This window comes from Mchenga conophoros, linkage group LG11 (genome assembly GCF_057382185.1).
Source record: "Mchenga conophoros isolate Kocher_MC1m ecotype Shallow Benthic linkage group LG11, M_conophoros_male_GT1.1, whole genome shotgun sequence".
NCBI lineage: Eukaryota > Metazoa > Chordata > Actinopteri > Cichliformes > Cichlidae > Mchenga > Mchenga conophoros.
In genome coordinates, this window is record NC_140536.1 from 6,525,510 (window position 1) to 6,546,464 (window position 20,955).

The window sequence follows — 20,955 nt, forward strand, 5'->3', positions numbered from 1 at the left end:
AGGGATTCCGTGATGTACTTGTCCATAGCGTCTCGTTCTGGAAGTGAGATGCTATATAGCCGACTGGTGGGTAAAGGAGCTCCCGGGAGCAGTTCGATAGCACAGTCATAGGGTCTATGCGGAGGAAGTGACTGGGCGCGGGCCTTTTGAAACACCTCAGCTAGGTCGTGATAAACAGAGGGCACATTAGTTAAATCAGCTGATTTCAATACCCCAGGAGAGGGCGTTTCAGTGCTTGGAGGCGAGGCTGCTTTAAGGCAGGTCATGTGGCAGTCCTCCCCCCACCCAGTGACACGCCCCTTTAGCCAATCTATGTGAGGGTTGTGCTGTTGTAGCCAAGGATGGCCGAGAACTAGTGGAGTGCGAGTTGCTTTAAACACCAAAAAACAGATTTCTTCAGAATGATTGCCAGAGAGGGTGAGCTCGACAGGCTCAGTCACCAGAGTGATGTCTGGAAGGCGTTGACCTGACAATGCCGTAACACGTAATGCATGAGGCAGGGGCTCCAATAGTAACCCAAGTTGCCGGGCTAACTGACAGTCAATAAAGTTTTGTTCCGCCCCAGAGTCGATTAACACAGATAGGGAGCGGCTCTTAGAGTGAATGGAAAGCGTGGCCGGTAGTGTTAAACGGGGAGGAGCTTCTTCCTGGCTCAGCTCGCCCACCAGTACTCCTACCATCACTGGCGGGCGCGCCCTTTTGCCCGCGAAGGGCAGGTAGTCACAACATGTCCCCTGTGACCACAATAGAGGCACTCACCGGCGGTAATCCGGCGCTGACGCTCCGCCGCGGTGAGATGGGAGCCGCCCAGCTGCATGGGTTCCTCTCCGTCCCCGCTCTCGTGAGTCCGGGAGGGGCCGGCATCCGCCATGGCGCCGGTGCCAGAGACTCCCGCAGCCTCATGGAGGTTGTAGTTCCGCTGCGACCGGCGAGCCCGTAACCGCTCATCCACCTTAATGCACAGGGACATTAGCTCATTAAAGGAGGCAGGGAGATCATGCATGATTAGCTCGTCCCTTAATTCTTCTCTGATATTGTTCAGCAACGTGCTCCGTAGCGCCTCCTGATTCCACCCTGCCTCTTCTGCCAGAATCCAGAAGTCGATAGCGTATTCAGACATGCTTCTCCTACCTTGTTTGAAGTTGAGGAGACGGAGAGCAGCGGCCTCTGCCCCGGTGCCTGGGTTAAACACATTCTTAAATTTGGAGAGAAAGTCAGCGTAGGTGATGACAGGATCAGAGTTTAACACAACCTGGGCCCACTTTAGTGCACGGCCCCTCAGAAGTTGAACTAAATAAGTGATCTTCGCCCCATCGTTGCTATGAAAACGCTGCAGCTCGCGAAACGTCAGAGACACCTGAGCCAAAAATCCGGCACATTTGTCAGACTCACCCGAGAATGGTTCCGGTGTGGGTAAAGGTCCGTCAGACGGCGTACCGACCCGCGGTGAGCTACCTGACGCTACGGCGGGCGGTGCCGCCTGGGGAGCCGGGCTGGGCGGCTGGGGATTCCCTGGTTGCGCATTTCCCTCCAGCGGTATTAACTGCGCCACCGCCAGGGTCAATGTGGCGACATCCTGCCGTAGCTGCCCGAGCATTTGTTCATGGCGGGCCAGCGCGGCTTCCTGGGCGGCCAGAGCCCGGCCCACGGGGTCCTGTCCTGCTGAGTCCATAATGGCTGGATTGTTCTGTTAGGGGTTCCGAAAGAGACTCAGGCGCAGGCCAGGGTTTTCCTTTAAGCGAAGGACAGTGCGTTTATTTACAGTGAACACATACACCAAGTGGCTATATACAACGTGCAGGGGAAACGGGTCCGGGTCGCCAGGGTCCGTGGGAAACAGGATTGGGAGAAGGGTGTTCCACACTTTCTGTACAAAAAGTTCCCCCTTCAATCACTCCTCTCCGCATCGGGTTCCAAAAACGATCTACACAAAAAACGTCGGGTTAGCAGGATAATAATAAGAAATTCTCAAGGTGAAGGTTAGCCGAAACACAAGTCTAACTGACACTGATAGCTCAACGATCCAGCGAAGACTAGTGCAGACTCGCCATCTAAGTAGTGCAGTAATCAGCTGGGATCAGCGGCCGGTGTGGTGATGAGCAGGTGTGTGGGCCAGCAGCGGGAGCCCGCAGTGAGCATCGCCGTGGCGAGAGAGAGAGAGAGAGTGAGAGAGAGAGGGCGAGAGAGCAAACAAACCACAAACATATTGCCCAATAGAGGATTGACCAGCGGGGCACAGGGACCATGACAGTGGCAGCCTGTAAGTGAACTAATTCATTTTCTAAAAATACATATATAAAACCAAAACCATATAAACTACATATAACATATATACTATATCCACTTGTCTAGGAGAAGATGAGGAACATACAAAAGCTACAGTCACTAATGAGCAAAATGATTTGTAATCAGTGTATTACACCTTCATTTGAACTGTCTAACGTTGTGTAAATACAGAGTTATATGCCTTTTTATTATGTGACAAGAAAAGCAGATTATTGTCAAGAATCAGAATATGATCAGACTGTTAACCTAAATAAACAGAAAAAGGTAGACATTCAAAATCCAGACAACAAACCAGTTTAAACCGGTTGTTGTTATGACTTCACTGCATGAAATTGTAATTTGCATCAGTGGGAACAAGAGCTGGCCATTTATTTTCACACCACACAACAAAGAACCGCAGTGCTGAGACCAGCCCTCATCCAGTCACCTCAAGTTGAACTGTGGAGCAACCAGGGCCCCGATCAATTCAATCTGAAGCAGATCAGGTTAACACTTATCAAAAAGTGGCGGACCGAGAGGCAGTGACACCAGCGACAAAACAAAAACACTTGAGAGTAAGAGTTGATTCAAGTTGATTACATTTTATTTTGTACATTAAAAACATTAACAAAAAAAGTTGCCTCAAGGCATTTTATACTGTAGAGTAAAGACCCTACAATATAAGAAAGAAACCCCAACAATCATATGACCCCCTGTGAGCAAGCACTTTGGCAACGGTGGACAGGAAAAACTCCCTTTTAACAGGAAGAAACCTGTGACAGAACCAGGCTCAGGGAGGGGCGGCCATCTGCCACGACCGGTTGGGGAGGGTTGATCTTAAGATTCTTCATCATATGAAGAAAAGCAAAACAGCCTTAAGAAAAAGTTTTTGATCCTTTTCCCTAATGAAAGCCGACCTTTCGGAGGCTTTGGTGTGATTATTCCTTCACTGCTGTCTGTACTTTCTGTGCTAGAATCTAAATCACTGGATTCAGAAGATCCTACCAGCGGTATTTGGGTACCAGGCTTTTGTTTGACACCCAGCCTACAAGACATGTCATCTTCTTCTTGCCATGCCAACCTGCGAAATGCAGGCTGATTCTTTTTGCGTGCAGCTGCTGGTCTCTGTCGGTTTCTTTGGATTTTAGCTGCATTCACACAGTTGTTAAAAGTGGAACACAGTCTAGATCTCCCACCGCTCTGTTCGCTGTTCCTTTTGATTTCACTGGACTTTACGAAAAAGTTTTTGATCCTTTTCCCTAATGAAAGCTGAGCTTTCGGAGGCTTTGGTGTGATTATTCCTTCTCTGCTGTCTCTACTTTCTGTGCTAGAATCTAAATCACTGGATTCAGAGTAAGATCCTACCAGCGGTATTTGGATAACAAGCTTTTGTTTGACACCCAGCCTACAAGACATGTCATCTTCTTCTTGCCATGCCCACCTGCGAAATGCAGGCTGATTCTTTTTGCGTGCAGCTGCTCTTCTCTGTCGGTTTCTTTGGATTTTAGCTGTTTTCACACAGTTGTTAAAAGTGGAAGCCCGTCTAGATCTCCCACCGCTCTGTTCGCTGTTCCTTTTGATTTCACTGGTGGTAACAAAGCTGTCGATTTCATTTTCTAGACTGAGGAGTGGGCACACTTCCATGCTCGTGCAGGATGACTTCGTGTAGCAATCTACTGCAGGGTCCTCAGGAAGATGTTTCATTGTAATGAAACGATGTCCCAGACCCTCAACAGGTGTGATTCTTTTTACAGGATCCACACACAGCATCCATTTGAGCAGGCTTAAAAATGCCGCTGTGTCTTCCACTTCGGATTCTGTGTTTGGCTGTGGGTGGTGTTTGGCTAAATCATCTATGCATGCATATTTTTCTGTGATTGTATTACTTTGGTTGATCACAGTGCCTGTAGATGCTGAATACTGAGCTGGTGTCTTCAGTACCCATGTGCGTTCTATTATCCCTTTCCTCATCCAGAAATATTTCGTACTGTACCTCCCTTCCTGTAACATGCGTTTATTAGGCTGACCAAGCATGTGAACAAAAGTTTGCATCATTTGATATTCACACCTGCTGAAAAACAGGTGGTGGCCCAAGTATAGAAAAGCTGCGACACAACCGAGAGTCCACATGTCTGCCGATTCAGTCACCGGTATGCCCAACATGACCTCAGGGGCCCTGTAACTAAGGGCCTGAATAATAGTGCCAGGTGGAATTTTTGCAGGACTTGTGGCAAAACCAAAATCAATAAGTTTAACTTTATATGGCTGTTGAGACTGATTTACAAGCATGATATTATCAGGTTTGATGTCTGCATGCATCATACCTCTGCTCTTCAGAGCGGTAAGAGCCACAAACATCTGCTTTAAAATGACCCGAATATCACAGAGAGCCAGTGGACCGGGAGACCTTTTAGTCACGAAATCATGCAGACTAATGTCTAGCATTTCCATTGAAATGAAGGTGCGATGTTTGTACTCGAAAACTTCGTAGTACTTTACCAAATTGCACCGATCCCTATCCAGAACACTCAGTTCTTTTACAGCAGCGGCCTCTTTCCAAGCAAACTTGTTGTATTCCCTTTTAGCTGCCTTGACTGCTACCCTTTCAAAAGTGTCTAATTTTACACATTCCACCACTCTCCCAAAGCTTCCTTGTCCGAGGAGCTTATATACCATGTATTTACATGTTTTACTTTGAATGAGGGCGTTCGTTTGTAAACCCTCATCACTGTCATAAAACGACGAAGACGAATCCGAAACCATTTTTTCACAAATATATCTAAAGTTTTACACCTGGGCAAAACAATGTGACCGCAGTATGAAGCTGGCAGGTTCTGTCAGTAGGCGGGTGTAGCAGGCTATTTATACCTTTTGGATCAATGGCAGCGTTCGCTCACTGTGATGTCACCGAGTGACGCAACAGAGCGTAATGCTTTGATCCGGAGCAGCGGTTAAGAGCTTAAGAAGGTCTCTGGTTAGGAAGATAAACTGCTTGACTGGCAGTCCACATCTGTGTACGTTTGAAAATTTCCCTTTGTTGATATTTTTTAAATTCCTACTTTTAAATAATGTTAAACAATCCCGATACAACAGCGACGTGTCCTCAGCTGCTGTGATCTTTTTCAAGTTTTACATTTGCAGGACTTTGAAGTTATCTGTCACGGTTGCGCTGGCAGACCGTGGCGATGTGGGGAAAATAGGGCCCAAAACCCAGGACTGTGTGCGATGAATGCAGTTGCGTTTATTTACAGTGATGTAAATATTATGCAATAAATCTCCGTGCGCGCCCCTGACTCCCGTGCCGTGTCTTCTTCCGTACTCCTGCCGGGAAATAACAGAGGCAGCCGTTGGTACAATTAACTTCACTGTAGCAAGCTGGACAACTGAAGGGCAGTCTCACGATCCGGGATCGAGGAGCTCTCAGGCTGTGTCCCAATCCAGCGACCGCATGCTTCGGAGTACGAGCACGGTACTTATAGTACGGTGAGTACTGCAAGTACGAGAAGTGCGGAAGTGAGAGGCTCGTGAAATGGGCCTTTGTCGCGCTGTTCAGGTTGCCTAGCAACCATGATACTAACCGCGAGACACGTTACATACAGCTTTGTGTGACAGAAATGAAGGAGAAAAATGTTTTGTTGGTCATTCATTTTTGTCATGACATCACTTTGATTAGCTGAGTATCTGAGGCTGAGACCACGGGACTGTAAACATGATTGTTGGGCCTCATTTCTGTGCTGAACAGTCATTTAAGATTAGTTAGTAAATAACAATTAGCTAATGTTGTTCATGAGACTAAAATCATCTCTCTGTGGTAATGTAAATATAATATGGCCAATATCAAAGTTATTTACCATATTAATCGTTATTAGTTATTACAGCAGTGAACTTGAACTCTGAGCTTTAGTAAAGAGTTGCAAAAGTTGCAGCTATTTCCTGTCACCTTACATCTTCACTCAAAGTCGAGTATCTTTGACAGTGTATATACAGATGTATTATATATAAGAGACAAATATTGTTTGTTTAATACGTTGGCATTATTACATTTGGCTCAATGTTTACATACATGTGTAAAAAGGAAAACGTACGAGCTGTGAAAACTGTGTCTGATAGAATGAAGAGTAGAATGATATATGAAATATTCCTTTATTGGGTGAGAAAATCAGACCATGTCATAACTGCTGTAAGTCACACAGAATAGATATCAGAGCCTTAAACAGGCTGACTTCTGCTAAATGGGTCAAACTGGGCAGAAAGTCTACAAACACATAACATCCTAGAATATGATGTAACACTATAGATCAACTTAGCTCAGAATATATAAAGCATATAAACAGTTACAGCAATATGATGCAACAAACACAGCAGCTACTGATCCAAAATACTCAAAGCTTCATAGAACTGAAACCAACATTGGTTTCAGTTCTATGAAGCTTTGAATATTTTGGATCAGCTAAAAATAAATTTTTAGCTCCATTCTGCTGCTGATACAGACTTTAGGTTTCTGAACATTAAACTTGTTGCTGCCTTTCATAGTGTGTAACTTGAAGGCCCTGAGTACTTTCTCCCACACTGGAAACACTGGGATCATCACATTATTTGAACATTACCTAATAAGACTGATTCAGCACAGACAGTTATGTTAAACTTTCCTAGCAGTCCTTCACAAACAGGGAACAGTCTGTCTATTCTCTCCATCTGTCAGCTGCTGCTGGCTCTTCCTCCTCCTCTTCCTCACACACCGCTGAGTTTGTCCTGGTGGATCATCAGGGGTGCAAAGCCTCACAGATGATGTGCAGCAGTGGGTCCCTCAGTCTGTCCTCACTCTGGACACTTGCAGTCGTCACACATGGAAATCAAATGTGTGATAAGCTGCAGGATTCAAACACAAGTGTAACTTATAAACACATGTTCATACTTTTATTCCACAATCAGAGAGAAAGAAACAGAGAGAGAGTGCAGGACAGACAGGTGACAGTCTCAGGTGTACACACTGCTACAAACAGGAGGATTTAGTGTTTGTGTTATTACGGGTGTAAACAAGAAGAGTTCCAGATGGTACAGTGGACACATGTGTGACCCCCTTGATTAAAGCATCTTTCCTTCAGCTTAACGAGTGAACCGTCAGCTCGTTCAAACACACGTTAAAGTCCGTTTGGCTCGACACCACCGAACAGAGGCAGCAATATAACATAGCTAACATTAACAGTGCAGTGAATCCTGCTTGTGCCGTGATGTTCAGGACTGCAAACCGAGCAGCATCACTGACTTTCAGCCTGTTGTGTTTGTGGATATATGACTGACTTTAATTATCCACAAAATCATCACATTCTCTGTAAGATTAAGGTCGACTATCTAACGGCGTATAAAGTAAAGGGTTTAAAACAAAGTAAATGCTGAAAGTACAAACATCACTAATGTCACATAACTTTGCCGGCATGTGGCCAACAGCAATGTTTTAATTAGTGATGTGACGTTCTGTATCGAGGCTTCGAAGCTTGTGTCGAGTAATTGAGGGGGCGTTTCCGCGATGCGCGTATCGAGGCTTGCTTCATTTATGGGAGGAGCTGAAAATGGTGACGTCCGAAGCCTCGCTGCCCGGCTGTACCACGTGACTGGTTCATTAAGTGGTTCAAACTTTGCCGCGAGCTATGACAGCGATATAAAGCCCTCAGACTTCATTCAAAATGTGGGTGTTTGATGGAGAGCTGCAGTTAGTGAGTGTTTGGAGGTTTATGAGAGTGAGGAGAGAAAGTCAGGAGAGAATGGAGCCAGCTAAGAAGAGGAGGATGTCCTCCCCTGTGTGGGAACATTTTGATTTTATTCCTCCCAACAAGGTTTGTAAATTTCTACAGAAGATGTATTTTCATAATACTGATGGTGCAATACAATTTATGTTAAGCTGTCTTGACTTTTGTACAAGGTGAAGTGTTTGCTATTAGGGGTGCAACGATACACAAAATTCACGGTTCGGTTCAGTTCGATACTTTGGTGTCACGGTTCGATATTTTTTCGATACAAAAAAAATGTTCATGCCTTTTTAATTTGTCATTTATTAAGATTATAAATATATATTTTAACTCAAAAGTACAGTTTTTAAATTTAACCCTAACCCTTGTGCGTGTTTTTTATTTTGACAGGGAATGCGCACCTGCGGACCACTTATGTGCAGCCCTGGTTATATAGCTCGTCATATTGCAGCCACAGAAATTCTTTTGTCCATGAAACCATAAAGCTGCACTTTCTTTTTGCCTTATAGTCTGATTTGTCATAACTTCTCCGTTTTGTGGTAAGCTTTTCTTTGGCTGTCACTTCTTCACCCCGACCTGTCTTATTTGGCTCAGCAGAACTGAAATGCTTTTACACACGGACTCACATAAGCTCAGCGATTCTCTGCGCGATCAACCTCTCACATGTTTAAGCTGCGGGAGATTTCACTTGTCATGTTTGCATAGTAAGCTAACGATTGATAAGACGATGTCAGAGGAATTGGTGCGCAAATTATCATCACTCACCAATCAGTACTGTCACTCTCTATACACAGTTCACACGATTGCAAAGTGAAAGCAAAAAAACAAGCGCAAATTCAAACGCGACTTCAATATGTCACATATTGACAGTGGCTCACCGATGCCAATGACATAATTACCCAGCTACATTTCTGAAAGAATGCAAAAGCATTGACATATATTTTTCCTTCCTACAATAGCCCGACGGGCAGGGCAGAGATAGATTTTGGTAGCCCGACTGAAAAAAATCGCTAGCTCCGGGACGTCGGGCTAGCGATATTGCAAGCCCTGTATCTGATTGAGGAATCACTCATCTTTGGAAAAGAGAGTTTATTACAGAGAAATGTCTCTTTCCAAAATAAAAGCTATACTATCCGCTTCTTCTGGGCTATATTCTCAGCAGCATGAGGAGAATCATGTGCTAACAGCTGTCTAAATGACTCGGCTAAAGTTAGTAGCATGCTTGTTGTTTTGGTCTTTGCACTAGGATGATGTCGGCGTAAATGTGCAGTCATATTCGTTGTGTTCCCACTAGTGCTTTCAGGTTAATGTCGTTGAAATGACCTTAACGCCACAACACGGCAAATCTCCGTTAACGAGCTACCGCCGATTGCTCCGTGCATGGGGCTAGACGGCCAACACGTTAACGAGCTAACTGCGCTAACACACTAGTTCACACCAATGTAATTGAGCATTGCATGGCACATCCAACATACTGTTTTACTTTAGTCCATGACTGGCTTACCTTCAGGGTCATACGTCACATGAAAACCAAAATAATTCCAAACGCCAGATCTGAATGAGGTTCAATTTGCCTGTTGCAAGGAGAGCTTAACTTCTGTCTCGCTAGCTTGCCCTGCGCTCTTCCTTCTGACTATGCTGTCTGTGTTGAGCGCTCAGTGGATCTGCACTGGACAGTGCAGCCTAGGCGGAGTAGTCGAACACAGATTCACTGAGCGCTCAACACAGACAGCATCGTCAGAAGGAGAATTGATAAAATAAATTACAAATGTTGTATTGTTCGATACATATGCGTACCGAACCGAAAGCTCTGTATCGAACGGTTCAATATCGATACGAATATCGTTGCACCCCTAATATATATATATATATATATATATATATATATATATACACACATATATATATATATACATATATATATGTGTGTGTGTGTGTGTGTGTATTTATATAGCGCTTTACATATCCAGTCATTCACCCATTCACACACACATTTATACAAATATATGCGGTGGCCCCTAAAGACAAAACACGTACAAACTCCAAAACACATTTCTAGCATTAACTGAACTTCCAAAACAAACCCATAAACTGTGGGTGGGTTCCTCCGGGATTTTCACACAGCTGAATAAACGTTAAACAGAAAACTGATTAAACAAAAGTGTGAGACGGTGAGAATTTTCGCCAGTGTCCTGTTATATTTTAGATAGCAAGGAGCAGACGGCCGAGTTTATTAAACTCCACCTACACAGCGGTGACGCAAATCTGAAGGCTAGACTGTCCTTCTTCGCAGACACGCAGTCTCCGCCCCTCACGTGACGTGAATATTTGTATTGTTTAATTAAATTAGACTTTACGGTATTTACATTATGAACGCACACACATTCATTTTAATACAAATGTTTTATTTTTTTTTTCAATCGACCGCTCGGGGAAAAACTATAATTATCATTTTTACGCGGGAGGTCAAAGGTTACTAACAAAATGGCCGAACACGCTGGAGCGGGCGTCACAATACTATGAGCTGCCGAGCAGAGAAGGGGATATTTGGATGCTTTGATGCGCATTGAGTGGAGCATTTGTGGAGTAAACTTTCGCCTACTTTCACATCAGTCATCCGGTGGTGCCTGTGAGCACAGTGCTGACGTGTTACTGTAAAACTTTAAAACAAATGTTCACTTATTCATATGGATAGTGTCAGCCACAGAGAAAGAACCTAAGCCATATATAGACAGGCTCCTATACCATAGAGACATCAAATAACATCATCCGTCCTGTGTATGCGAGCCAATGTCGTATTTGCAAATGAAATGTTAGGTCGAGCTGGTGTTTGTGTGAAGGAAGAACAATGGCTGTTCCGAGGTTTCACAGAAAATAAGATGCTTTTGATGCACCAGCACTCCGGGGTCCAAGTCAAAAACATTCTGATTTATCGAGACTCACACAGACAAAAAGAGCTACAGGTAGGTGTTTTCTCTCTCAGCATTGGTCACTAATGATGTTTGGGAGCACAACTCTCCCTCATCAAAACGAGGAATCTAATAGTCAGCTTCCATTAAAAAAAAGAAGCTTTTTTGTCACAGTGTTCTGATGCCAGCCCCACGAGGGAATTTTCAAATCATCCCTCAGCAGCCACAACAGCTTTGTGTTACATAAGTTAAACAGAGGAGCAGGATCTTAGAGAGTTTCTTTGTGAATTTGTTTCATTTTATAACATGGTAAAAGTCCGTAAATTCACAACTAATACAACTGTATTATATCACGCGGCAGCAAGGTGGAACAGTGGTTAGCACAGCTGCCGCACAGTAAGAAGGTCCTGAGTTCAATTCCACCATCAGGCCGGGGTCTTTCCTCCCACCCTCCAAAGACATGTAGTTTGTGGGGATAGGTTAATTGATTAATCCAAATTTCCCATAGGTGTGAATGTGAGCGCGAATGGTTGTCTGTCTCTATATGTTAGCCCTGCGACAGATTGGTAACCGTTCCAGGGTGTACCCTGCCCCTCGCCCTATGACAGCTGGGATAGGCTCCAGCGCCCCCCGCAACCCTGAAAAGGATAAGTGGAAGCTAGCTCGATGGATGGACAACTGTATTATTTCTGCAGTGAGTTGGACTGACTGTAACTTTGTTTGAAAAAACAAAGGATGTACTTTGCAGCAGGAAATGAAAAAGCCTGGTGCCTAAAGTGAAATCCTTTAAATTCTACTGGATGGCTGTAAGCATCTTTTTGTTTTCCAGCACTGGCTGCTTCTCCTCTGCTTATTTCCTTCTGTCAAAATAGTTTCCTTCTGAGAATTACTGCTGACCCGTTAAGAGCAGAGTACAGATTAATGGAGTTGTTCTTTCACTAATCAGTATTCTCTAGGAGGCACTACAGATTGTCTGTAGTGCAACTCAATGACCTCTCAAATGGGGTCTGCCCAGCAGCCATGCAAAGCAATCACAAAAAGATATTACTTCTGAATGTTTCAGTAGAGACTTTAATGTGTCACTAAGGCCTAATAGGTTTTTATAAGTTTTTCATTTTGTGGCACAAATGGCCTGTTAGTCACTAAACTATTGCACTTAAAAGTGTAACATATGCATTCAAATTACTAGGAAACAACTTGTTAAATGTAAGATTTGTGTAATTAAATTACACAAGAAATCTGAAATTTCAGTTTAGAATTTGTTGGCAATCACAAAGGGGTTCCACCTGAATATAACCATCCCCAAAAAGTCTACATGTAGAACATGCGTTTTGGGTGTTTATTGGTGAATTTATAGTCCTTGATTATTGTTATTCATGGTTTTGGATTTTCATTGTTTTCTGCTTATCTTATATTCTTAGTTTCTAGAATTTAGGTTTCTGTTACTTTGCCTTCCCCGTGTTCTCGTCTCCGTGTTCCCTCTATCTCCCCTGCCAGTCGTGTCTTATGTCTCAGTGTCTTGTCTGTGTCTTTGTGATTTTTGCTGTGAGTTTTCCCTTGTCTCATTATGTCTAATTTCCCTTGTCTCATTATGTCTAATTAGTCCCAGCTGTGTTTCTCTCTTGTTTCCTATTCCCTTGTTACTCCTTTATATATTTAAGCTCTGTGTTTTTCCATTGCCCTTTGTCATGTTGTACCTCCTCATAAGTCTCCCTGTGGTCCTGATTTCAGTGTTAGTTCCATCTTTCTAGTTTCTCAGTGTTCTTTTCCTAGTTTTCAAGTTTAGTTTTATAGTTTTTTGTGCTTTTTGGACAAATATAATTGGAATATCATCTGCTGTACAATTCCTTACAAGGAGGTATTCCTACAGCCATTGAAAAAGAGAGTTTTCAATGGACTCTAATTAGCTCAGGCCACTTTTCGGTATATTGGTCTCTCACATAGTTATGGAGATATTTTGGCCTTTACATTTAAAATTTATAATTTGGCTTCTTTACAACATTGCTTCAGGTCATTGAGGTTTGCAGGCATTCATTTATCCATCCATCCATCCATTCGCTTCTGCTTCTCCTTTTCAGGGTCGCGGGGGGCGCTGGAGCCTATCCCAGCTGTCATAGGGCGAAAGGCGGGGTACACCCTGGACAGGTCGCTAGTCTGTCGCAGGGCTAACACATAGGGACAGACAACCATTCGCACTCACATTCACTCACACATTCACACCTAGTGGCAATTTGGATTATCCAATTAACCTATCCCCACAAGCTGCATGTCTTTGGACGGTGGGAGGAAGCCGGAGTACCCGGAGAGAACCCACGCAAACACGGGGAGAACATGCAAACTCCACACAGAAAGACCCCGGCCTGATGGTGGAATTGAACAGCATAAATTAATTTCTTTATCAGTCATTCTGCTGTAGATTTGCTGCTGCGCTTTGTCATGACTTTATTTCAGCCAAGCTTTAGCTGTCAGATAAATGACCAAACATTTGACTCTACTTTGATACATAGAGTTCGTGGTCAATTCAATGACTGCAAGGCCCCGAGGTCCTTTGACTATAAAACGAGCCCAAATCAGCACCTCTCCACCACCATCCTTGGTAGGTCATATGAGATGATTGTACTGACATGTTCTCTTTGCTTTTCCACCAAACATCGTGTTGTGCATTAAAACCAAAAATCTCCACTTTGCTCTCACCTATCATAAGGACATTCCTCTTCTTGGATGAGTCTTGTGGTTGTCTCAGATACAACAAGTCATACTTGTGAAGTCTTTTTCTAATTGTACTGTTATGAACTTAAATATTTAACATGCTAATTGAAACCTGTGGAGTCTGAGATGTAGTCCTTGTATTTTCTGTCCTTTCTCTGAGCATTAAACAGTCTGACCTAGGGGTGAATTTGCTGTGTCACTAACTCCTGGTAAGATTGTGGCATTGTGTTGATGCACCTGAATGCTTCAGAATAGCAAACTGCCAAAACATAAAATTGGATACATTTACTCATGATTAGTTTATCACTTGTATTTGAGTAGTAACACTTGGCTGCTACTTACCTTCTTAGTCCTGATGGAAACAGTAAGGACACACTTAGTTTTTCACAGGACTGCAGAGAGGCTGTTAAAACTTCAGAAAAGGACATAGAAATAACTGCAGTGAAGCTTGTTTACCAGCCATTAAAAATGCTGACATTATCACAATGTTTGATGTCAAACAGAGTGAAACATCGACAGCCTGTAGTGGAACATTCTGTGATATTGTTTAGATAAAAGAAAACATATGTGATAAAACTACTCAAATCCAAGATGTTCAAAGTACCCGATGTCCATTGATGATGTTTTCTTGGATCAACCACCAGTTCTTTGACATCCAATTTTGGCTGAAAAGTGAAAGGTAGCTATTACATAGACTTGAATTCAGCCTATTTTTAACCACTCACCAATTCACATTTACCCACTGAATGATTTTTCCTTTGATTAGATTTGTTAAAAGACTTCAAAATACTAATCTAAAAGTTTCCTGCCACTCTTCAGCCCAGTGTAGGTTATAAAAGGATATCTTTTTCATGACATCTTTTAAATGACCCAACAACAATTTAATAAAGAAATTGAAATAATTAAATAACTTATTATGCATTGGCAAAAATAACTAAAGCAATAATAATTGGAATAACTGACTTATTACATTTCAAAAGCCCTAACAACAGCAGAGCATGAACCCAAAATTTAAAAAGGAGTAAAAAAGAGGGAGCCTCTCTACAAGACAACTGAAAACATAATCTAGCTGATATTAAAAATAATTAGACATCACCTGGTTAGAGTCTAAATGGGCTACAGACTGTGAGATCTTTGCAAATATAAAATATTATTGTAAGCCACGTTGTGCCGCTTTGGTACTCCATCCTGTCTGATGCAATTCCATTTCACAATCTGTGCTGGATAGTAGACGCAGGTTACAGCAGCAGTTAAACTGCAAGATGGACTTCCTAAAGTTCTGACTCTGTTTGAATTATGCATTGATAAGCTTTAACAGATGAGTCACCACCAACAAGTGGATTCCTTGTGGTGACCTTTAAGTGCACTGGGTTAGCAGAACATCTCAGTGTGTGGTGTAATACTGTAAAGGGACAAATTTAAGTATGATTTACAATCTATTCCTAAAGCAAATCAAGTAGTTTTTTTTGTTTCTAATTCTAGAGTGAAAGTTAAAAACACCAGTAGAAATTAAACTAATCAGCGAGTTAACCCCAATTTGGTCAGCTGTTGTCGGGAACAATTAAAATCACCTCTAAATGTTATTAGAGGTCTCAAAAACTCACATGTCATTTATGATACACCTGATGTTACAGGGTTAAAAAAAAAAGCATACAAAACAAATCTCTTTTCATCACAGATTGGTTGTGGTGCAGATGGATGGTCTATGAAGGTCTATGACTGTCTAGATGGAGTGATCCACTCTCTATTAACTGGTAAAAGATGTTTAGCAAGCGAAAAGTCTTTTCGTGTGCTGGACAGTCGATGCACTCTGATCCCAGGCAATCAAACACTGCCATTCTGCTAGATGCACCTTCTCAGATTTATCATATTTCTTTTTAAGTCAAGTACTGCAATACACTTTTCTCCTCACTTGAGCAGACTGTTCAGAGCGCCAATGCTGCTGTTTACAAGGTCAAACAGATGGTCTCATTACTGATGTCCCTTCACTGGCTCAACCAGCCATACATTTACTGTCCATCCACAGTATGCGCCTTGAAACACTTTAAAAAAATCAGCTAAACACACATCACTGATACCTGTTTAGGTTTTGGTGAAATGTATGGAGTAAATCTGCATTTATAGAGTATGTTGTTATTTAATTCTTGCACTAGTTTTAATGAGCAACTTCATTATTATGTTGTGTTGTCTCTGTAAACCATTCTTTATTCAAATCAAGTCACTAAAATGCATCAGAAAATATATTTTTGACTAAAGTTCTGATTTTGCTTTTAACAAAAGCATTGCAATAAGTGTTGCCAAATCGTGTGTTTCCTCCCTTGAGATGGTCTGCCAGGCCTTTACTGCATCTGACTTCAGATCCTGCATGAATATCTTTCAGTTTTATCTGAAGGCAGATAAAAATGATTAAAAGCATGCTCTTCTGGGGCTGACTTAGCCATTGAAGAATATCTCATTTCTAGCACAGGGATGAGTCCACTGTCAGAGGCATTAAAAAGATTATTTGTAACCTTCACTTTTTAAGTAATGGTTTAATTACTACCACCTTGAACATAACTTTGTAGAAGCCTTTTTATAGAGCAAAAAATATTTTTCCAGGCTAAATGGTCATTTTCTAGATTAGTAAGATGCTTCTCCTCTCCGACTTATCCGGGTTATTTGCTTTACGACATGCATTTGTGAATTATACCAGAGAGTCACGCACTTCTGATTTTGAAGCCCTCTTTTTGTCACAATAACAAGATCGCAGACAGTGAGGACGTAACACTGTTAATGGAGTAATCAATGTCCATGTGAGTAGAGTTTAGGTAGCTGCTCTAGATAACAGTGGAGGAGACATCTGCTATAATGAAAATTATTTCTCACTGCTGTTTAATCTGTTGTGAATTAAATGTGATTAAGAAATAATCTGACAAAAGAGGGTTTTCAGGAAATACTGTTAAATGTTCAGTTTCTCTGCCATATGTTAGAACAAGATCCAGAGTGTGATTAATGTGGTGGGTGGGCTCTTTTACATTTGGAGAGAAGCAAATTGAGTCTAGTAACAGACTAAATGCAGTGTTAAGGCTGTCATTTTCAGCATTACCCACTCTAATTATTTTATCTGAAATGAGACCTAAATCACATAAAATGCCTGAAAATCAGATATAACACCAGACATAGACTTTATTGCTGGGAATTATAATACGTTACACTCAACCCATAAATTATAGCTTAATTCTAATGCTCAAGAGAGGGTGCTTTGTCTGTAAGCTTTTTTTTTTCTTTCGTGTAGAAACAACATGGATCCCAGGAAGACGAGGACTCATATTTTAATGCTTAGATTTCAAAGCTGTTTTGATACATTTTGATAGACAACAAAGAACAAAGGAACTAATCAGATAAGGTATGACACAATTCAAAGCACACTTCAGTTATTAAGGTTTAAAATATTAACAGGCACTTATGACAGACAAGATACAAACAGTAAATTTTAGAGCAGGCCTTTTCATTAATTTCATTGTTTTGAAGGGGAAAGTGCTGACTTGGAACAATAATGGTAGCATGATGGAAATGTCTGAGCCAAGATCTGGATCAAACCTGTCTGAATATTTTCTCATTTATCAGATGCCTATAAGACTGTGATAACTGGACTCATGCAGCAGTATTCAACAGAGTATGTGCCATTGATGGCATCATTATAGACATTAGTGGTTGCCACATTAAGATTCAAAGCCCCCCCTCCATTCAAGGGGAGAGGACTCTTTCAGCAGAAAGTCCTCTCACTCAGTACTAGTACAAGGCTCATTTGATTACCAGGGGAAGTTTATCTGTATTCATACTGACTCTTCAGGGAAGGTCCATGATTATTGAAAGCTGAGGGCGTTGCCATTCCTTGAAAACTGAAGAGAGTCCACAGGTCAGTACAAGGTCCTCTGAGAGATGACCCCTTCATTGTCATGTGTAGGTAAGATGAAAAACTGACAATTGACGGCCAGCAGCTGAATGCTAAAACCCACCTTGAAAAATGTCACTTAAGCAGGCATTGGGATGTCTGAAGGATTAGGTGGTTGGATAAGGAATGCGGACAATATTACTTTACTGGGTATATTATCTATTTTTAATATCAATACACAGTAAGGATTGTTTAGGATTCCTAACATTTCTATTTTAAATACCAATGACTGTTCAAAAGATGGGTTTCATTTCCTCTCACTGTGCAAAAGCGAAGCCAGAATTTCCTGCTTATGGGGGCTAAAACCTTGAATTTTCAATATTGGTAACATTCTATTATAATGGATTGACACCTGGTGGCACCTTTTAGGTCTTCCTTCTAAAAAAGCTACATTCAGGGCCCTTTTAGTTTTGCTAATAAACAAATGATTCAGAGACTGCTTGGGAGAAAGTGCTGTGGTTACATTAAACTAAAATCAAGCTCTTTGGCATTAACTTGACCCGCTGCTGAGCAGAACCCAAAGATCACCATCTCCACAAAGCCACCTTCTTTCAGCCAAAACACCAAAAGCTGGTTTTGGTTTGATCCTCCAGCATGAAAATGACCCAAAACATACCATCAGGGTAACAAACAAATGGTTAAAGAAGAAGCATATTAGCATCATGGGGTGTCCAATCCAGTCTCCAATTCCCAGTCCTGTAGGAAATCTGTGGAGGGAGCTGAAGCTTTGAGTTGCCAAGTTGCAGCCAAGAAACCTAAATGATTTAAAGAGTTTCTGTAAAGAGAAGTGGGACAAAACTCCTCCAGAGATGTGTGCAAATGTGTTGAGCAGCTACAAGAAAGTCTTATTGCTGTGTTTGCCAATAAGGATTTCCACCAAGTACTAAGTCCTGTTTATATAAGTGAAGTGGTTATTTCACTCAGTGACGTGCAAATCGATTTATTTCCATTAAAATGAAACAACCTTGAAAAAAAGGCAATTTCTTTGTAAGTGAGCAAACTTACAAACAGATTTACAAAATTTACACATTTTTCCTCCACTGTATATCTAAGCGGTTCCTGCCATGATTCGAGTGGCGAGTTAAATTTTTGTCTTCTTTTTTTTCTGCTGTTTCGAAAATTTATCCGATCCGAGACGAAAAAAACTTGATCCGATCCGAACCGTGAGACTTTTGATCCGTTGCTTCACTAATAGAAAGCATATATAACGATAAATGAGAGAAAATGTAACCTTAGAGTGTATTTTTGCTCCCTGCCTGTTGCCCAGTGAATTTATTGTGATCTCATGTATAGTCCAGGAACCAGATTAATGTTAACTGAAGGCGTAAAAGTAGTAAAAACTTGATGGAGTTGAGCCATATTTTCATCCCCAGTCAGCTCACACACACACACACACACACACACACACACACACACCACAGGTCACAGGTATTTACTGTTCTTACTGTATTCTGTAACCATGGCAGATATATAAATGATTCTATGTTGTAGTTCTTATTTGTCAAACAGCATTCGGAAAGTCACTCGTCATGCTGTTGTTGATAGTGATGGGATTTCCGGCTCTTTTTAGAGATCCGGCTCTTTCGGTTCGGCTCACTAAAAAGAGCCGGCTCTTTCGGCTCCGAACCGGCTCTTCAGGTTGTTTTGTTGCTTTAATTAATTTATTAATAACAATAATATAAAATTATGCACAAAAGGAATTACTAACGTAAAAAAAAAAAGTGGTTTTATTTATATATGTTTATATATAAATATATGTGGTGGGCCCTAGAGACAAAACACGTACAAATTCCAAAACACATTTCTAGCATGAACTGAACTTCCAAAGCAGAGCTACTAGATCACTTAAATTACACAATTGAAAGCATGTGTGTATTGTTTGTGTATTTATACACAGGCACTCATATATATTCAAATCATTAAAAAAAAAAAAGTTCATTTACCTGTTACTACCACTGTTATCTTGTGGCTTGTGTAGCCACAAGATAACAAAAGCTCAACACTGCGCCCAGCATCCTGGAGCACTTCTGTTGTCTTTTGTACGTTTTGAGTTTTTATGTGCTTCTGAGTTTTTACGTGTTTCGGAGTTTGTACGTGTTTTTACGTGTTTTGGAGTTTTTACGTGTTTTGGAGTTTGTATGTGCTTTGTCTCTAGGGGCCACCGTAAATATACTTTTATTTATTCACTCCACATAAAATGTAATAAATAAATAAATCATATAATACAAAAATCAACTATTCACATTTCAACTTTTAACTATTTAAATTTTCAGCTTTTTCCTTTTACAAATTTAAAGTGAAAACAACACAAAACACTGCAATCCACAATACAATTAAATATAAATTATAATATGAAAACAAAAAGAACATGCATATTCTCTGTCATATGGGCCTGCGTGAATAAACTTTCTGAATCCTTTATCATCTGCAACTGAAAATAGTTGTGGATGATTACTATACCGTTCTAATGTGACGTTGTTGTCCCTGGCTCTCTTTCTCTCTCTCCCCTTCTGGCTCTGTTCGTGTGCTACTGAGTGTAACTACCGCCCCTCCCCCCTCTGCCCAGCGTAAAGCACAAGGCTTGCGTGCAGAGTGAAGCGGAAAAAAAGAAAAAAGTGCGAGAGAGAGTGAGAGAAAGAAAAAAACAAAACAAAACAAAAAACCACGTGACGGCTCGCGATAAGGAGTCGGCTCGCGTCGTTCACGTCAAAGAGTCGGCTCTAAGAGCCATTTCGTTCGCGAACGACCCATCACTAGTTGTTGACCTCTTTTCCAAGGCAACACTTCTCATAAAGGCAGCCTGGTTGTGTGCACCTTGATTTATTTCAGATTTCCATAACTATGGTAGCTTAGTAGTGGTGTCCACTGATACTAGACCACTGATGTCACTAACATCTGCAGAGGTCTGGCTAAACACAGACTTAAACCAGTTTGTTCCAGTTAGCAGGCAAGCTAAGCTAAGGCAAGCCAGTTTTATCTGTAGACAGTATTTAAAACATGGAAATAGCAACTGTAACGTCACCCACTGGTCAGTTTTAAAGCCCTGAGCTAAACATTAGCACCATCACCATTTTGGTGAGTTAAGGTGGAAAATCATGGAAAATCAAGGAATACAACACTCTCATTAGATAACAACTTCTAATGAATTGTCTCTTCAAATAAGAATTTTTGGTGTCATATATATGGTGTCATTGGGCATTTCATTTATGGAGAGGTTTGTTCGATTACTGAATTTTTTTTTTCTTCTTCTTTTGGCGATTGCCACAGCAGATCATCTGCCTCCAACTCATCCTACCCCTGGTATCCTCCTCTGTCACATCAATCCTCTGCATGTCCTCCTTCACTTCATCCATGAACCTCCTCTGAGGCCTTGCTTTTCATCCTGTCTGGC

The 20,955-nt window shown here is 41.6% G+C and overlaps 1 protein-coding gene across 1 annotated transcript in view; it reads left to right on the forward strand.

Moving 5' to 3' along the window:
* Positions 1-5,616: 5,616 nt before the first annotated feature.
* mc2r (melanocortin 2 receptor) overlaps positions 5,617-20,955 on the forward strand; it is a 33,165-nt gene continuing 17,826 nt past the window's right edge. The window contains exon 1 of the mRNA XM_085290624.1: positions 5,617-5,748. The gene's annotated coding sequence lies outside the window, so the exon portion shown is untranslated. The remainder of the gene's footprint in view (positions 5,749-20,955) is intronic.